We start from the raw sequence: 6,903 nt of genomic DNA on the forward strand, positions 1-6,903 counted from the left end.
TAAAATAAATAAATAAATGAATAAATCTTTTTTAAAAAGTACTGTTTGTAACTTTAGAGAATTTTGTGTATTAGAGAATCTGACACATAACTATAATTTTGAAACAAAAATATGTAATTGAGAGGCACTGGGTGGCTCAGTCAGTTAAGCATCTGACTCTTGATCTCAGCTCAGGTCTCAATCTCAGGGTTGTGAGTTCAAGCCCTGCATTTAGCTCCATGCTGGGTGTGTAGCCTACTTAAAAAAAAATGTAATTGAGTAATTGATTTTAGACTTAAAAAACAATTTTACACTTCTTAGATATTGTTACAGTATTTAAAAGAATTCAAGAACTTGAAAAGGTTTTGCTTATGAGATCAAGCATTTAAAGTGCTGAAAAGAAAACAGAACATATTGGGTTTACAAATGTAGTTTAAAAGTTTAAAGAAATGCAATTAAATATGTTAAAAATAGGGCTATGCAATTTATAACATTTTTTAGGTGTATAAATAAAATAATTGAATTTGTTATTTTAACTTAAATACATAATGAATACCAAGTTTTTTTGTCATCTTAATATACTGAATATTAATTTTTAAAAAGTTCAGTACTGATAAAAAGTATTTTCTATGTACAAAGAAACTCTTGGACAGTTAAAACTTCACATTAATAAAGTCCTTTGTTGAACCAGGTTAGGCAATAAAAATTAAAAGTATCTCTGATTATTTGAAATGAATCCATCATTTTTTTGTTTAAATACCACAATAATCACCCTGTTAGTAATCTTGGAATACATTCTTAACAGCCTGGTCTTTTTCACTTTGCCTAAGATCTTAGAGGCCAAGCAGTATGGTGTAGGTTCCTACTTTCTTCTGCAGCCAGAGCCATCATTCTAAACATCTGCTGCAGAAACTTGACTCCTTCCAAGCCCCACGTTGCCCCAGGGAACAGGCCCCCAATCCTCCAGTGCTTGTCTACACCTGAACCTCAGGAAGCCAGTCTGCCCTGATTCTCTATATTCCAGCCTCTTAAGCAAAGCTCTAAGGCTCTTCTTTTCTCAGGGCTTTAGCAACGACATCCTCTGCTTGGATTGCTTTCCTCAGTATTCCCCAGCCCCATGATGTGCATGGCTACTATCCCTTTCCCAAAGAGGCTTTCTCTGATCCTTCAAGTCTGAGGTAAGGACTCCTGGTTGTAAGTCTTTGAAAAAGCTCAACAGAAACCATCTCTTCATCATAAGGCTGTTCAGACAACTTTAACCAATCCCCTCTAAATTATACTTATGTTGCTTATTGTGTTTAACGATTTTGCACAATGACTCAATCAACACCTCTATATATTATTAATATATCACCCCAGATGCTGTTGGCACCCCACAGATATTCCTTTGGCGCTCCGTGTTTCCTTATACTTGAGGATCACTTTCTACTTCAAGCACCTGTGACTCCTCCACTTTAGGCTTTCTCAGTGGAAGGAGAGAGTTTGGTTCAAGCATGGGCAGGGCATTAACAACCCAGCAGCCCACCATCCAATGATGGATGGGGATTCATGGAAAACCACCTCAACTTCTTGGGTAACATACCTCTGAGCAAATTCTGTATGGTCCTCCTCCTCCTGAGTAGGATTGAGACCCAGTTGCCCACAGTAGTAATCTGTTAATTAATTTCACATCCTGTATAGTTTCAAGCCCTTTCCTCTCTCACTTCCCTGTGCCCTCAACAGTGTTTCTGGGGTCACTGTCCAAACAAACCACCTACACTGAAATCCTTGTTCAGGAACTATTACGGGAAGAACCCAACCTAAAATATTATCATATCTTTGCTTACTTAGATTCACTTGGTAATTACTAATGTAATTGGCTCAAGGGGTAAGGATTTTATTTTTTTAAGATTTTATTTATTTATTCATGAGAGACACACAGAGAGAGAGGCAGAGACATAGGCAGAGGGAGAAGCAGGTTCCATGCAGGGAGCCCCATGTGGGACTCGATCCCGGAACTCCAGGATCACACCCTGGGCCTGAAGGCAGGCACTCAACCACTGAGCCACCCAGGGATCCCCCAGGGTAAGCATTTTAAAAGTTGAATCTGTAATGCTAAATGACAGATTTGCATTATTTTTGGCTCTCCAAAAAAGCTGGTGTACAGAATTCTTATATAACAAGGGCCATTTTGGGATGCCTGAGTGGCTCAGCGGTTTAGCGCCTGTCTTTGGCCCAGGGCGTGATCCTGGAGTCCCAGGATCGAGTTCCACATTGGGCTCCCTGCATGGAGCCTGCTTCTCCTTCCGCCTGTGTCTCTGCCCCCCGTCTCTCTGTTTCTATGTCTAGCATAAATAAATTAATTAATTAATTAAAATATTTTTTAAAAATAACAAGGGCCATTTAAATTTAAAATTTTTTAAATGTATATCCTATTTCTTTCACATAAAGTTTGGGATATATTTCTAGCAGGGCGCCACTGTTTGCCAAATTATTTACTAGGATCTTTTGGTAGCTTGAGAGAACAGGGGCTTTGGAGTCAGGTAAACTCAGGTTGAAGTTCTGGATCTAGTTATTAGCTTGTTAATCTTACTTGTTAATGATGTGACCTTGACAAGTTATTCACGTCTCTAAGCATCATTTTCTTTATGTCAGAAACAAGTAAAATTAAAAATAATAATAATACCAGTTTCACAGTATTAATAAGACTAAATAGTTTAAAAAATAATACAGTGTCTGAAGAGCCCAATAAAGAGTAATTATTATTCTTACTGGAAAGAAAAACTAATGATTTATTCATACTTATGTCCTATGGTACCAAGCACCGTACATGGGACCTAGAAAATGCTCAAATGTCTATTGAATTGAATTACCTAATCTACACAGCTGTTATAGATGGAATATGTATAAAAGTGTTTTGAAAACTAGAGGGATCCCTGGGTGGCTCACAGTTTGGCACCTGCCTTTGGCCCAGGGCCAAAGTGTTCCTGGAGTCCCGGGATCAAAAGTCCCCATGTCAGGCTCCCTGCATGGGGCCTGCTTCTCCCTCTGCCTCTGTCTCTGCCTCTCTCTGTCTCTCATGAATAAATAAATAAAATCTTAAAAAAAAAAAATTGAAAATTCTGTAGCAATGTGGTGCTACCTGTCCCCTACCTAACCTTTGGCTGATCAAAAGCCTTACTTCTTTTTCAGAGAATAGTTGGCTAAATGAGTGTCACTCTTCCTGATATTCTCAAAATCAGTATTTTGAGGCATTTTTCAACTTTGCTTTGTGTGAAACTGCCATTTCTGTGTCTCCTGCTTCCAGCTGCCTCACTGATCTGTCAAGAGCAACTGCTTCAGTATGGACTTGTACTGCCAGTCATACTGAATCACGCTCCACTAGGCCCATGAGTTTGTGTCACAGGCAGTCAGACTGGGGTCAGAAGTATAGAGATTTGACCCAGAATTTTTGAGACAGTCCAAGTTTCAGATATCCAAAGATTTTCAAAAGATTTTTGTGAATTGTTATATTTATTTTTCCTATAAATTTATTATCAATTTATTCCTTCCTTCCTTAGATTTTTATTGAGTACCTATCGTGAGATAAGCAAGTTATAATATTGAACAAGACAGATATGATCCCTGCCCTCATGGAGCTTACAATCTTGTAATTACATGCATCACTAGATAGGGTTTAATTTTTATGCTTTTTTGTAAGACTTTTTGTATATATAAGTTCACAAATTGGAAAAAAGTTTTTAAAGCTTGTGTCCATATTTTTTCATTTTAAAAAATATGAAATGGCTCCTGGGTGGCTCAGTTGGTTTAGTGTCCACTCTTGATTTCAGTTCAGGTCATGATCTTGGGGTCATGGGGCTGAGCCCCACATTGGGCTCCACACTAGAAGTAGAGCCTGCTTGGCGTTCTTTTTCTCCCTCTCCTTCTGCCCCTCCCTCACCACTCTAAATAAATAAATAAAATAATGAAATGAAAAATATGGTCACTTTAGCTGTGAAGAGGTGCATAGGATCATGTAAACTTTCCCAATAGTCCTCTCAGAAAGAGGAGGAAGAAGAAGAAAGAGAATTTTATTTTAGAACCAGGCACTTCACTTAAGTTATCTAATTAAATCATAACAACTTGAGAGGAAGATGTTCTCATCTCCATTTTAAGAAGAACTGAGACTCAGAGAGGCTAAATGTCTTGCCAAAGTCTATCACTAACAAATGCCTTTGCTAAAATTAGACCCCAGCACTGCCGGATTCTCTGACCCAAGCTCTTTCTCCAGCCTCATTCTACCCCAAATTAAGCAACCAACTAATAAGTCAAACAAGTATTAGCAAATGTTATGCACCATGGGTGAGTACAAAAGAATGTGGTTCTTAAACTCCAGGGGCTTAAATCTGGTTGTCACACAAAAATAACATGAACTAATCTAAGTGGACTCAAAGTACAAAAAGAGTTCCCAGAAAATACACATAAATGTGGCCTTGAATGGTTCAAACAGTTTCATAGAAAACAGATAAGTTGGCAAAGGATATAAATAGACATTTTCCCAAGGACATTCAGATAGCCAACAGACACATGAAAATATGCTCACCATCACTCATCATCAGGGAAATACAAAACAAAACTACAATGAGATATCACCTCACACTTGTCAGAGTGGCTAAAATCAACAACACAAGTCACAAATGTTGGTGAGGATGTGGAGAAAAAGGAATCCTTGTGCACTATTGGTAGGAATACAAACTTTTATAGCCACTGTGGAAGACCGTATGAAGTTTCTACAAAAGATGTAAAATAGAGGGGTGCCTGTGTGGCTCAGTCAGGTGAGCATCCAACTCTTGGTTTTGGCTCAGGTCATGATCTCACCTAGTGAGATCAAGCCCCACATGGGGCTCCATGCTCGGTAGGGAGTCTGCTTGAGATTCTCTCTCTCTCTGTCCCTCCCCATGTTCATGTGCTCTCTCTTTTTCTCTCTCAAATAAATAAGTAAACCCTTCCCCACCCCCCCCAAAAAAAGAAGAAAAACCATATCATCCAGTAATTCCACTACTGGGTATTTACCCAAAGAAAATGAAAACACTAATTTGAAAAGATATATGCACCCTTATGTTTATTGTAGCCTTATTTATAATAGCCAGGGTATGGAAGCAATCCAAGTGTCCATGGACAGGTGAATGGGTAAAGAAGATGTGAAATACACACACATGCATATATACGTATATACACAATGGAATGTTAGTCATAAAAAAAATGAAATCTTATTACTTTCAACAACATAGATAGATCTAAAGGATATAATGCTAAGTGAAACAAGTTTGTCAGAGAAAGACAAATATCATATGATTTCACTTGTGGAATTTAATAAACTACAACAAAAAAAGGCAAAAACAACAACAAAAAAGAGTCTTAAATATAGAGAACAAACTGGTGGTTGCCAGAGGGATAGGTGAAATAGGTAATTGGGATTAAGAGTATACTTACTGAGGGGGCGTCTGAGAGGCTCAGTGGGTTAAGCTTCTGCCTTCAGCTCAGGTCATGATTATTGGGTCCTAAGTCAGGCTCCCTGCTCAGCAAGGACCCTGCTTCTCCCTCTCCCTCTGCCATTCCCCCTGCTTGTGCTCTCTCTGACAAATAAATAAAATCTAAATATATATATATATATATTTATATTTATATTTATATATACTTATTGAAATGAGTACCAAGTAATGTATAGAGTTGTTGAATGATTATGTTGTACACCCAAAACTAATATGACACTGTATGTTAATTACGCTTGAATAAAAAAATTAAAAATAAATAAATAAACTAAAGGGTTAAAAAAAGAGAGAGGGAGAGAGAGAGAGAGAGAGAGAGAATATATCTAAGTTGCCCTAAATTCTTCCAGGCTTACGTAGTTCCCATCTGGCTAAGTGATATCTCTGATCATATTGTATTCAATGAGTTTTCCTGCTTCCTTCTCTTCAAGAATATGAGCTCATTTCATTAACCTTTGTGTTTCCACAATCTAATGTAATACCTATTACATAATAGATAGTAGGTGCTTGAGAAAAGTTGAAATAAATCAAGATGGCTTTCTAGAACTGGGCGTGGAAGGATATTTAAGATTAACAAGGGAAGCATACTCTGGGTGAGGGTGAGGGTGGGGGCAAAGTTGAGGAAGAAAGATTGAATGTGGTGAGCTAGGTAGAAGTAGTTTGAATGGAGCAGAGGAAGAAGTCTGCAAAACTAAAGACCATAATTGTTCCAGTGTCCATGGGGGCACCTGTGACCTGGAAAGGAAAACTTTTCAGTTCAAACAATTAACCTGAGATTATAGGGACCCTAAGGCAATGGGAAAGGTAGTCACAACCATCATGAAAACAGAAGCAGTAGGAGCACTGGAGAATCGTGCAAAATCTACTCATGATCTCCCAACAACAACCCAGACCCTCTGCAAGCAAGCAGCCAGCCCAGAGGAATCAGACTGCAGCTATCACCTCATCAGTGCTGCTAGACTGCATTCCAGGGCCGAGTCAGCGATCCCATCTTTCCATTTGATCCTAAGTATAGCTCTAGGTGAGGCCCTTGAAAACATCCCTGCCCTTCTTCCACCCTCCCCACTAAATCATAAGGACTCCCTCTCATTGGCTGAGTTGTTACATTCCTTAGCGTACTAGAGCCAATCAAGGTGAGACTCAAAGGACAAGAGAGAAACAAAACAAGAGAGCTACACTGTTGCTCACAAAACTAAGAGGCCTAGTTTTAGAGGTTGAAGGGAGCAGCCTTCCTTCCACCTGCTGAAGCCGGGTCTCAAGCACAAAGATGCCTGGGATTTGGGCTGTTATTTAGTATTGGATTTGCTGGGGGCAAGGAAAGGCCTAGTCATAAATATTAATCCTGGACTGGCTATATCAGAGGAAAGGAGGGATTCAAGATGAGGGGCCTCCAAATGGAGGACAGTGTCCTACAGAA

The sequence above is a fragment of the Canis lupus genome, chromosome 21, assembly GCF_011100685.1.
Source record: "Canis lupus familiaris isolate Mischka breed German Shepherd chromosome 21, alternate assembly UU_Cfam_GSD_1.0, whole genome shotgun sequence".
In the NCBI taxonomy this organism is placed as follows: domain Eukaryota; kingdom Metazoa; phylum Chordata; class Mammalia; order Carnivora; family Canidae; genus Canis; species Canis lupus.